The following is a 12,310-nucleotide window of genomic DNA, read 5'->3' as shown; positions in this document are numbered from 1 at the left end:
TCCTTCCCCCAAGGCCAGAGCACGGGGGAGCTGTCTGGGGCGTGCCTCCCAAGGACCCACTGACCCGGGGGGCTTGCTGCACATGGGGCTGGGGCCAAGCTCAGGAGCCCCTGGGGGTGTGATAGGACGTGGGCCCCAGGGCAGGCGCTCCTGGATGATCTGACCCCGCGGCAAGGCTGCTGCACAGGACCCAACTGGGTGCCCGTTGGGGCTAGGCCCCCACCCCATGGTGGCAGGCCCCCTGCTCCCCGCCCCTGTCCAGGGCACAGGTGAAGATGGCTGGGCTGGAGTCTGATCGGCACCCCCACCTGGCCCCCTCCCGCCCCCTGGCCCCCCAGCCCCCCAGCCCCCCAACCCCCCAGCAGGGTCTCTGGGCTTGAATCCTGAGTCAGGCAGAGAGCCAGCGTTGGGGTTCGAAGCGGCGGCTGAGACCTATGCAGGCTGATTGGATTTGTGTCCAAATTGCATTGGGGACGAGAAAATTGAGTCTCGGGCACACTGAGGTTCCCGGGGCGAGGTATGTGCCTGCCACCCTCCCCCTGCCGTGTTCAGACAGTGGCTTGGGACCTGCCCCGGGGTCAGGGAGGCCCCGAGGCCCCCCGACACTCCCCTCCAGACTCTGCTTGCACACCCCGGGGCCGGGGCTCCTTCCTCCCCCAGGGCGGCCCTGGAGGACACCGCCTGTCATGCCCCTGCCTCTGGGGTTGGTCCCGCTCATGAGTAGCCCCCTGTAGTCGGGACCCTGATGCCTGGAGGGAACCGAGGCAGGAGGAGCCATGGTAACGGTAACGATTCCCTGCGGCCTGTACCCCGCTGACACTGCGTCACGGGCCGGCTCAGCCTCAGCACCAGGACCCCAGCAGGAGGATGGACACGGAAAGGCTGCGGGCCCTGGCATCTCTGGGAAGCCCCCCACGGGGCAGGGGGCACCGGTGGGACAGAGGATGCCAGAAACCACCCTGGCCCCTCACCTAGAGCTCAGCAGGCTCCTGCAGGCACCTGGCCCCCCCGCCCCCACCAGCCTGGTGGTGGCTGCAGAGCCCCTGAGCCCCGCTCTGCAGAAGGGCACCCTGGATGCTGGGTCCAGCCCACCCGCCTCCCGCCCCGTGTCCCCCACCTGCTCTGGGCAGCAGAAGTGGCCAGATGGGGAGACAGGAGCCTGCTGCTGTGCGCAGCTTCATGGGCTGCGGACACCCCAAGGGGCTGGGGTCACACAGCTGGGAGGACGGGGGGTTCCAGACTCAGCTGCCCGCCCACCCTCAGGCCCCAGCGCACCCTCTGCTCTCCACCCGCAGCCCCAGCTCAAGAAGTCTTCATCCCCCTCGCCCCTCGTGCCCCCTGCCTGCCCACATTTTAGTGAGGGGAGGAGCTGAAGCTGCTCCGATAGCCCTGAGCCTGGCTGGCTCCAGTGCCAGCAGGTGCCACCAGGGGACAGGGAGGAAGAGGACAGGCCGCTCCCTGTCCAGCGCACCAGCAGCACCAGACATGGGCTCAGAGGGGAGGGAGACGCCCCTGGGGGCTTGGAGGGCACCGTCCAGGCCTTGCTGGGGCCCCTCCAAGGCCGCTGGGGCCGGTGCTGCCGCAGGAAGGGACAGGATGTGCATGGGGGCACACGTGCCAGAGGGAGCACAGCGGTCTGGGGGCTCGGTGCCACCTACCTGTGCTTGGCAGGATGGGGCCACCCCGGCTCAGCCCTCGGGCCTGTCCTCCCACCTGGCCCTGGGCAGAAGGTGGGGATTTGGGGCCACAGATGCATCCCTGTCCACCCTGCACACAGGGAGGACACCCATCGGGGACCCTGCGTTTGCCTCCCACTCTGGGCAGCCGTGTCCCCCCGCAGAGCCCAGCCTCGTCGCCCAGGACGTCCCCACCACTGTGGCCCCACTCTGCCACGTGAGGCTCTCAGGTCTGCGGGGTGGGCATCAGGTCTAGACCGCAGCCCCCGAGGCTGCATGAGCTGTGCCTCAGTTTCCCCATCTGTGGGCTGGGGGTTAGAGTGGTCCCTCCCTCGTGGGTGTTTGAGGACGGAGCCACACGGTGTGCGTGCAGGTCCTGGGGTGGCCGTTCCCATGCCATCCCCCGTGCAGGAGGCGGCCCGACTTCTGACCCCGTTCCCACCCGGAGGCTCTCAGCATCAGGTCCCAAGAGGTCATTCGCGGGCACAGCCTGTGGTCATCTGGGGGGGAACAGGCCCCTCGTCCTCGGCGCCCACTCCGTTTTTATCTGAAGGATCGTTTTCAATTCATGTTTTCACCGCCCAGACACCACTTGGAGACTCTCCTGGCCCCATCCACCAGGGGACAGCAGCACCGCGTGCCCAGGATGGCGGGGCTGCGGAACAGGTCACACGTGTGTGTCCTGAGGCCTGGCGCATCGGGTGAGCTCCCTAGAAGCGGTTTCGTCGGGGGGCAGTGAGAGACCTAAGGTGCCCTGCACCCGGCCTGGCCACCCCAGGCCCGTCACGCCCACCCCATGACAGGATGGTGAATACGGGGCATTTCTCAAAGGAGATGGAAATGTTAGTGACCAAGCTACGCAGCAGTGGGGTTTATAAGACGCCGCGTAACCAATGGTTTGGGCGAGGAGCCGCCAGGAAGGCTCAGCTCCGCGGACCCTGGGCACCTGGGGTCTGGACTCAGATGGACGACGCCTGAGACTGGGAACAGGAAACCACGTCCCTAAGACCCGGAGTGCAGAGCGCCTGGCGCCCTAACTACAGGTGGCAGGTACAAGACTCTGCTTCCCGCAGGGACTGAGCATCTCGTCCTCGGAGGGGTCCAGGCAGCCACTGGTGAGGACGCGGTGGACACCTGGAGCAGGACAGGCCATCCATCCGCGATGCTCCCAGCACTCGAGCTCCCCATCCCCAGCACGGCCGGCGGAGGAAGAAGGGCCCACTCTGGTCTCGGGTCTCGGGTCTCAGGTCCCCGTCTCCGTCAGGGGGGCCTCACCGGGCAGCCGCCCTCCCTGCCAGGTGTCTCCCCGCCCAGGCCCCCAGGACTTGGGTCCTTGCACCCGCCCTGCGCACACGTGTTCCCCGTTCCCGTGAAGCTCGTGCCTGCAGCTGGTGGGAGGAGCCCAGCCCCCGGGGTAGCACACCGGCCCTGTTGTGCTTAGAGACCTGTGCGGGCGCTGCAGAAGGGAGCGGCCCGGGGCCCGCGGGCTGTCCGCACTCTGGGCCCGGCCTGGTCCGTGCTGGGCCTCGGGGCGGCGGGCTGAGTCCCCGACTCCACCACGGCCTCTGCGGGGCACACGGGGCCCGGGACCCAGGGCTCCCATCCTCGGGCCCCAGCGTGTTGGCGGCGGTGGAGGAGGGTGCTCGTCATCGAGCCGGTGGCCTCCACCGGCCTTTGCCCACTGGCCCCTGCCCCCGCTCCTCTGGCCCCTACCGGCATCTGTTGGACGCTCGCTCTGGGGGTGCTTCTGGGTCCCCAAGTACAGATGAGGAAACAGTCACTGCCGTGTTGCACGGCAGGGACCAGAACACTAGAAGACTCCAGAACCTTTTCCAGGGCTGCAGCTGCTCAAGCTGAGGGCGAAGGGAGCCGAGGGCCAGACCCCAAGATGCTCCGCATCCTCTGTCCCTCTGAAGCTGCGTGAGGCTGTTTTTCCGCTCGGGTCAAAGGGATGGGACGGGTGACTCAGGTCCTTGCTCCATCTGCCCCGCCCCTGCCCAGTAACCTGTGACCTCCACCCCCTGCACCAGGGTGTCACGGGGCAGACAAGGAGAAAGACAAGAAGGAAACCTTTGCCATGGGACACGCCATCAAGGACCAGAGCCCCATCACCATGAGGAAGCCCGGCCCATCCCGATGGATGAGGCCCAACCAGGACCCAGGACATCCCGGCTCCCTCACCCCCTGCCCCTCAGAGTCACACGCTCCCTGCCCCCTCCCGGAATGCCCGCGGCCCCACCTCCTGCGAATACACCACTCCTCCAGGCATCTGCCCTGTTTGCTTCTCACAGTCCCTGGGCTGGCTCCTCCTCTGGCTTCAGGGGCCTGGCGCGACGGCAAGTCCTGGCAGTGACAAGGCTTTGATGCAAATAAAAGGAACTCGGAGCAGCTAAGGAAAGAGGGCAGCCTGCAGAGTGTGAACAGATGACAGAGAGCTGGCCCCAAGCTGTGCTGGTCAGGTGCTCAGATGCAGCGCAGTCTCGGGTTTGCGCACCTGCCCGTGATCGTCGTCACCGTCTCGTATGAATATGACAAGCCCAACGGTCACGAGGGAACCAGACACCCCCCGCCCCGGGAGATATCAGCCAGTGGGTTTCAGGGCTGACCAACCAGACGCCACCTGGGTCCCATTAGAAGAGGGACAGTGTCCCAGAGGAGGGAGGTGATAACCTCACACACACCGGCCAGAATGTGCTTGGGAGACTGAAGGAGAATGTTCCAGAAGGTGGGTGTTGGCTAAGCAGGGCGTATGCCCAAGGCAGACAGTCAGGGAGGGTGGGACGGACACCGATCGCCCCTGGGGGAGGGTCTCCGCGGGTTTGGGGTGGCCGAGAGCGTCCGCAGCCCCCAGGCTCTTGCAGGGCACGGACCCGGCTTCCAGCAGCACCGGGGCTGTCCGGGTGGCCTGGCCCGCGCGTGTCATGGCCACCCGGTGTGCCCCACGCCTGCGGCCCTGGGGAGCCCGCCGCCCTAGCCTGCTGGCAGGGGGACCTACAGGGGGCCCTGCTGCCTGCCCCGGGTCCCAGCATTTCTGCAAGAACAGCCAAATCCCTGATTTATCAGCTCAGCTTTATCTCCAAAATCTCCTACAATTTCCCAGAGAACAAAATTAAATACAGGATTTAGGAGAGATTTTGCATCTGCCCAAGCGGGGCCAGGAGCTCGCTGATGTAGGGGGGCCGGTGCCCGGGGCTGCAGGGGGGCAGGGGGGCACCCAGTCCTAGCTGCCGGGTCTCCGGGGGCTCAGCGGCCTGAGTGAGGATGCTAGGTAGGCAGGGCCTGGTGGGGCGGTGTCCCCGGGGCCCCCGTGCCCTGGCTGGGGTGCATGCACACCTGACCCCGTCACATGCAGTGCAGGATTTCACTTGGCCCCCAGCACCCAAATGGTTTGCAGCCGAGGGCACCCAGGTCCTGGCCCTCAGACCGCAGGAGGGGAGGGGGCCGAGCGCGCTCCGACCCCAGGGACCTGGCCCAAGGAGCGGGCAGGCAGGTAAGGGCAGCCAGGGAGGTGCAGGTGGACCCCGGGACCCAGGGCTTGGCGAGCCTCCCGGGTTGACACTGACCGTGTCCTCAGACACCCATGTGGGGAGCCGGCAGGGGAGCTGTGCACCCCGCCCCTGCTGGATGTGGACACCCCGCGCAGGCGTCAGGAGGGAGCAGCCCCGCTCTGAGCTCTGAGCCGCTTCTATGCTAAGAGGCTCCAGAAACATCATCTGCAGATGCTTTTGTGGGTAATCGAGCCGATTAGGGGCGTGTGAGCACCAGATAAGAGGCTGGAGGGTCACTTGGAGGGCGGCCTCGGAGGACAGCGGAGGGTGGGCTGTCCCCGCTCCCTGCGCCCAGCGCCCCCCCTTGTCCTACCCCGCGGAGCTGCCCAGTCAAGGGCACGCCTGAGGCCAGGCTGCCTGGAGGCCCCACCTCCCGCCCATGTGCTATGTGACTTCTGGGAAACTCCTCTCTGTGCCTTGTCTACAAATCGGGGGCCGCGGTCCCCTCCCCTAACGAGGTGTCCACGGAGGGGTGTCCACTCGGCCTGGCGGCGGCAGGGCCACAGCAGGCCTGCTGCTTCCTGTCGTCCCACCACTGACGGCCCGTTCTGGGTACCCAGGGGCCCGTGACGGAGACGGATGGAGGAGTCCCACGTCCCTCCCGCAGCCTGTGGGGGTTGGGCCTGTGGGGGTGCAGTGGCAGGGCCGTCCTTGGGCAGGGCTGGGTTCGGGGCCTCACTGTCCCCTGCAGCAGGGCTGCCCGCCGCCACCGGAGGGGACTCCCCCCCCCCCCCCCCCCGCCGGGATGTTTAGCTGCGTTTCGGTTGTCACGGCTGCATAGGGGTGCGGGGAGCTGGGTGCTGCCAGCCGTCTGCAGCGCCCAATGCCCCACTACAAAGGGTCACCCAGCCAGAGTCCCTGGGGAGCCCCTCCTGGGAAGGGGCGCCCCGCTCTTTCCTGCCCGAGGTCTGGGACGGGGGTGTTCTGTTTGCAGACGTTCCCTCTGAGACAACACTGGGCCGGCAGCAAAGCGGAGCCAGAGCTCCCTAGAATCGCAGCCCAAGGGCATCCCAAGGGCATAGGCAGCCCGGGAGAGGATGCCCACAGACCCGCGCTCCAGCCCCTCTGCAGGGCCAGCTCTGCCCAGCACTTAGCCCCAGGAGGCCCTGGAAACAGATGCCGAGGAGGTCGGCGGGACCGGGAAACCGAGCTCCACGGTCCTCGGGGAGCGCAGGACGGAGCCACTAAGCAGATGGAACCCGTATCAGGAGTCTTGGTGCCTCCAGCAGGAGACACAGCAGGGGCGGGGGCAGCGGGGGGGGGCAGCCAAGGGCCCTCCTGGGGTCGGAGCCTAGAGGTGGGGGGGACGCAGCCCCCAAGGAGTTCCCATCCTCCCCCCAACTGCCTGTTGCAGCTTGAAGTGGCCTCGGGTGCCAACTTAGCTCCTGGGCATGGATGCCGCTCCCACCCTTGGCAGGCAGGCGGCCCCCAGTGAGGCAGGCCCCCAATGGTTGGGTCTTGGGGTCAGCGGTCACCCTGTCTGCCTGGCCACGTGGGCACGTGGAGCTGTGGGGCCACGAGCGTGGTCCCCAGAGGGACAAGGACCAAGAGGCAGGGGCTCAGTTGCTGCCCTCTGGATGCAGGACCGTCCCTGAGGCCGAGCAGGGGCCGGGGGGGCCCGGGGGTGTCGCTGGGCAGGGGGGAGGCCCCGTCCTATGCCTGCCCCACCGATGACCGGGTGAGCAGCTCCCGCACGACAACGACGGCCATCAGGCCCGGTTTCTAGAAGGACACGGAGCCCCCAGTGTGTCCCCAGCCCTTCCCTGGGCCCCAGAGTCCAGGTGGTGGGACCGAGACGGGCTCTGGCCCCCCAGGCCTACTGCAGCTCTGCTTTCTGCCCGCCAGGGCTCCTCGGGTGGGCCGTGGACCCGCTCACATCTGCCCCCAGGACCCTGTAGGGCCGGCAGGTCACTAAGATCGGGGTCTTTGTGGGTAGGGGCAAGATGTAGATGTGGTCTGGCCGAGGAGGAAGGGTCTGTGCCCCGGGCAGGGCCCGGGGGGGGCACGGGGGCAGCTCCGCCCTCGCAGCCTCCCCCACTGCCCCCTGCGGTCAGGGCCGCCCCCAGGGTGGCTCAGCCCTCCGCCCAGCTAATGCACTGTGCATTACTGCGAGTCCTGCTTTCCTGGAGGAGAGCGAGAGGCGCCCTGGGGACCCTGCCTCCATGAGGGAGCGGGCGCCGCATCCTCAACACACGTCACGTGCTCCACAGTTACTGGAAGCTCCTGCCCAATGAGCTCCACCCCGGCTCCTGCTTCGCCACCTGCCACAGCCCCTGGGACCCTCCTCTGGGCAGGCTGGCCTTGTGGCGCCCGACAGCCCAGGCCACTTCGCAGGATGTTCTCCCTCCCGTGTCTCTCCATCCTCAGGGCTCAGCCCTGGGGTCCCTTCCTCCAGGAAGCCCTCTGGGCTGTCCTCAGATCCTCCTGCACCCTCCAGCTGGGCCTCCAGGGCTGCCTGCACCTCCGTCCCCCACAGCAAGTGGCCCCGCGAGCACGAAGGCCCCCAGGGAGCAGCAGGGAGCCCTACAAGACTCACGGGGGCGGGGGCTGGGCCCCCACTGCACTGAGCCAGTGTCCTTCGTGCACACGGTGACGGTTGCCAGAGCCCCAGAGGGGCCACCGCGCGCCGTCAGGGAGTGGCCGGGGCGCCAGCAGGTGTGGGCGCGTCAGGGCTAGCAGAGCCCGGCCACCCCAGGCCCGGCGGACCTGCCCGCTCACGGGCACAGAGGGAGCCCCGGCCACAGGCCCTCAAGTGTCGCCTGGCGCCCCGAGGGCTGGCACTCAGGCTGGGGGCTGGGGGACGGCCAGGAGGGCCTGCTGGCGGAAGCAGGCAGCTGGAGGGCGGGGCTGTCCTGAGTTCACAGAGTCCCCTTTGTGTATCACAGATTAATAAAAGCGGCAAAAAACTTAGAGACGCGCCTGTTCCCGCCACATAAAGCATTAAGCGTCCGCGTTTGGGATCGCCATGATAACCTTTATTTAAGGAAACGCGCGAGCTTGCAGGGCTGTCATAACAAAGGAGCAGACACGGGATGGCTTCACACTGAAATTTATATTTTCCCAGTCTGGAGGCTACGAGCTCTAAATCAAGGTGTCACGGGGCCGTGGTCCCCCTGGAGGCTCTGGGGAGGGATCCTTCCTGCCTGGTCCAGCTCCCCGTGGCTCCTGCTGTCCCTCGGCTGGTGGCTAGCACTGGTCCTGATGCTGGCGTGGGCCCAGCCCGGAGTCCCTGCCAGCGAGTGGGGGCCCCGGTGCTTCGTTAGGGGCCCAGAGGACAATAGGTCTGGGGTCCAGGTGGTGCAGGGGGCCTGTGGGATGTGACTCCTGCTCAAGGGGATGCACCGGTGCCCGTGCAAGCGGGGGCCTCACCCTACGTGTCCCGCCAGCAGATCTGGGGCGGGGAGGCCACGCGTCTGGCCTCCCACTCCCAGCCCCGGCCAGAGAGGGACACAGATGGCCCTGGTTTACTCTGGGAATGCGGTCTGTTTCTATGACGACCGGTCTCCGTGTCTTGCTGGAGAATTGCTCACCAGGCCTGGGGACTGGGGGGTGAGGGGCTGGAGGCCACGCAGGCCCTCACCTCCGAGCAAGAGGCAGGGGCTTAGCCCTGGGCCCGCCCCGCTTCCCAGCGTGCTGGACGCCCGGCGGGGCCAGTATGGGCCTGGGCGCAGCTTCGGGGTCTGCCCCTCCCCGACCTTGGGGAGCCCGCTCTGCAGCCCCTGCCTGCCCCACATCAAAGGTGGCAGGTGCCTTTCTGCGCCCAGGCACAGGCCGCCCGCCCTGAACTTTGGCCCTCCAGTGGCCTGGATGATCGATTGTTATTTTTAAACCCTTTAATGGTGCGTGAGGGCCTAATGGGGTTTGCCGTCAGGTAATTGTCCTCAGATCAATAGGGAGAGTCAGGTTTAGCTCTGGAAGGTTCTGGAGACCCAGTGACCCAGGAAACCATTTCTGGAAGCACAGAGTTGGGGGGGGGCGCGGCTGCACCACAGAGCCCCACAAGGATGGGGGAGCTGGACGTCACCGGCCTGCGGCCTCTGCCCGGCTGTCTGCACACCCGCTCCGATTCCCCTGGAGGCACCAAAGGCCTCAGAGCCCCCATGAAAGGCTGCCCTCCCCACAAGGGGCCTGCGGCAATTGGGGAGCCCGGGAGGAGGGGTCCCAGGGTCCCTGGCTCGGTACCAGGCATAGAGGGCAGCGTGCAGGCACCTGTGCAGCCAGAGCCCTGGGGCTTCCACAGGCCAGCTCCCGCTGGTGGGGGGGGTGGCCCCGAGTTTGGCACTGCCTGGCTTACCCCCAGAGCCAGGGTGAGATGCTCCTCAATCCCTCCATTCGGGTCCAGAAGCACAGGCTTATGGGCAGCACGATGCCCACAATTCCCGGGCTGGGCAGGGCCGGTCCTCAGCCCACAGGCCCAGACCCTGAATCCTCTGCCCTCAGTGGCAGTGGCCCTGTCCCGGCCGTCAGGCGCAGTTGGGCGCTAGGAGGCTCTGCAGGGGGGTTTCTTCGGGGGCTTCCGGAGAGGCCAGTGTGAGCAGAGACCCCAGGGCCAGGGGAAAGGGGTTGCGGACTCCCGAGGCCGCCCCCGGGAGGACACCGGGGTGCTGCGGGTCAAAGGGCCAAGCATCCAGCAGGTGGATCTGAAGGAGCCCGGGCTCCCCACCTCTCAGCCCCTGGGCGCCCTTACCAGCTCTTTCCAGGCCCTGACAAGGCCCGGCCCCCCGTGCACGGTCTCTGGCGCTCAGACTGTGCCCCGGGACATGCCCACAGAATGTCACGGGGGGGAGTAAACCCCACGGAACCCGCAGTTGACACAGAAGGCTGGTGCCGAGGCCGGAGCCTCCCCACCGAGGCAGCGGGGAGGGTTCTCCGTCAGTGCACAGTGCTCCTCGCAGGCGGCTTGGGGGGCTCGGGGGGGCAACCGGGCTGGGGGGCCTCCCGCGCACAGACACCCCCAGGTGGGAAGGGTCCCGTCAGCCACACGCCTGGACCAGACAGGAGCTCGTCCTCCTCCACCAGCGCCTTGAGCTCCATGCAGGGGAAGCCCCTGGGCTTCGGGCGCACCTGGGCTGCTCTGCCTCCCATCAGGGGGAGCGCCAGGGCCATCTGCTCCTGCGGGGCTCCGACCCCACGGCTTGGGGGTGTTGGGAACCCCCGGCTCTACAAGGGGGGGCTCGGTGCGGCCTCGAGGGGGGTCAGGGCCTGGATGTCTGGGCGCCACGCTCCTTATGGGGCAGGGGCGGTGCTTCCAGGACCCCGGAGTGAGCTAGTGCCCTGACCCCTACTGGGGGGCCCCCCCCAGTGCCAAGACCTGAGGGTCCCGAGACGCAGGGACCCCCGGCTGCAGCCCAGGCCTGGCGTGGGAGGCCCTAACCTACAAGACTCAGGCCGAGGGCTGGGCACCCGGCAGGTCCTGAGTGCGCAGGAGTGGGCGTCCGGCTCGCCTGGTGTGGTGCTGGGCAGGGCCCCAAGCTTCACCAGCCCGTGTCCAAGGGCAGGACTTGGGGTGCAGGACCAGCATTCTCCCCCTGGGGCCCCGGCCACCTCAGCCCGAGGGACACCGTCCCTGCTCCGTCCAGTGACCACACCTTAGCAAGTGGCCGGGGGTGAGCAGGGAGGCTGAGCTCCTCGCACCATGAGCCCGGACTCAGCCTCACTGGCAGTTGCCTGGCAACCCCGCGCCTGTGCCCGAGCCCCGCACCCACGGGCCGGCCACCTCCCTCCGCACCTGGGGCCCCACCCGGCCGAGGACCCGCCGCGTGTCCTATGCCCCGGCCGGGTGGGGGGCCACTGGAGGCCTCAGCCCGCTCACCCTCCGTGCCTGGGCCGGAAGGAGGAGGGGAACGCGCCCCCAGACCCCCGGCCCTGGGGCTCAGGCGCCGGCGTCCTCAGGCCGGAATCCACGGCGGAGCAGCCACGGTCACAAGCGGCCTGGCCCAGATCTGGGGCTGCATCTGCTCCCTGAGAGTCGGAAACCCAATTGTAGGCCAGCAGGTGGTGTGCCCCCCATGCGTGACGTGGGACCTGGGGCTCACCTGGTGGGTGCATGTCCCCGTGAGAGACTGCGTTGGAGCCGCCGGAGCCGAGGGTGGCCCTGCAGTCGCAGCTCCGGAGCCCCCTCCCTGCCCCAGCAGAGCTCAGCCTGCCCACGGGGGCTGCCCGTGCCCCGGTTCACCCCTGCACTGTGCCCCCAGCCCGGGCGCCTTGCCCCCTCCGGCCCCCTCCAGCCTGGGGTCTGACCCTCCCTCCCTGCCACCCCCTACTCTGGCGGGGCCTGGGGGCTCTTCGCAGGGGTCCTGTCTGGAAGCACGCTGGCCACAGAGCCCTGTGTGCCCCCAGCCCGAGCGTCCCACCCGCCCTCGCCTCCAGAGAAGGTGGGCCTGGAGAGCCCCCCCACCCTCCGTGTCAGGGACACATGCCCGGGTGTCCTCAGGGCCCTGCAGCCCACAGCCCAGGGCTGTCCCAGCTGCACCCCAGCTCCGGGCGGCCCTCCTGTGACAACGGCTGCCCTCACCGACTGAGCCCCTGCTCCCCAGGGTCGGGGGACCGGGCCGCAGAACACACAGCTCCCCAGGAAGGCCTTAGAGAATCGGCAACGGGAGACCACCTGGCAGCCTCAAGAGGGCTGCTGGGCCCTCGGGTCCCTGCCTCCCACCTCTCCCTCGTGTCCAGGCCCTGGGGTCCCCGCCGCCCGCCCACCGCGTCCACCACCCCTGTACAGCCGTGGGGAAGGGCCTCGGGGTGCAGGACCGCCCGGCCAACAGGCCTCGCAGAGGTGGGCCAGTATGCCCGTGGACCCGGCCGTGGTGAGCACCCCCCGAGAGCCTAGGGTACAGACTTCGGGGCGCCTCCTGACCAGCCTCCGTCTCCCGCACCCACTCCCTGGATGGACCCAGGGGTGCAAAGAGCCGCCCTGCCTGGCTCCTCTCAGGGGCCGTGGGCACTGGGCATCTCGGCCAGGAGCTGTCCGGGCTCCAGGAGGCCCAAATGCAACTGTTGGAAACAGAGAAGCAATATTTGCATTTCAAGGCCATCAGCCCTGGAATCCAAATATTTTATTTTGGGATCGGGCCACATGTGCCATGA

The sequence above is a fragment of the Vulpes vulpes genome, chromosome 3 (genome assembly GCF_048418805.1).
Source record: "Vulpes vulpes isolate BD-2025 chromosome 3, VulVul3, whole genome shotgun sequence".
NCBI classification, from domain to species: Eukaryota; Metazoa; Chordata; class Mammalia; order Carnivora; family Canidae; genus Vulpes; species Vulpes vulpes.
Note: the sequence above shows the minus strand (reverse complement) of the source record.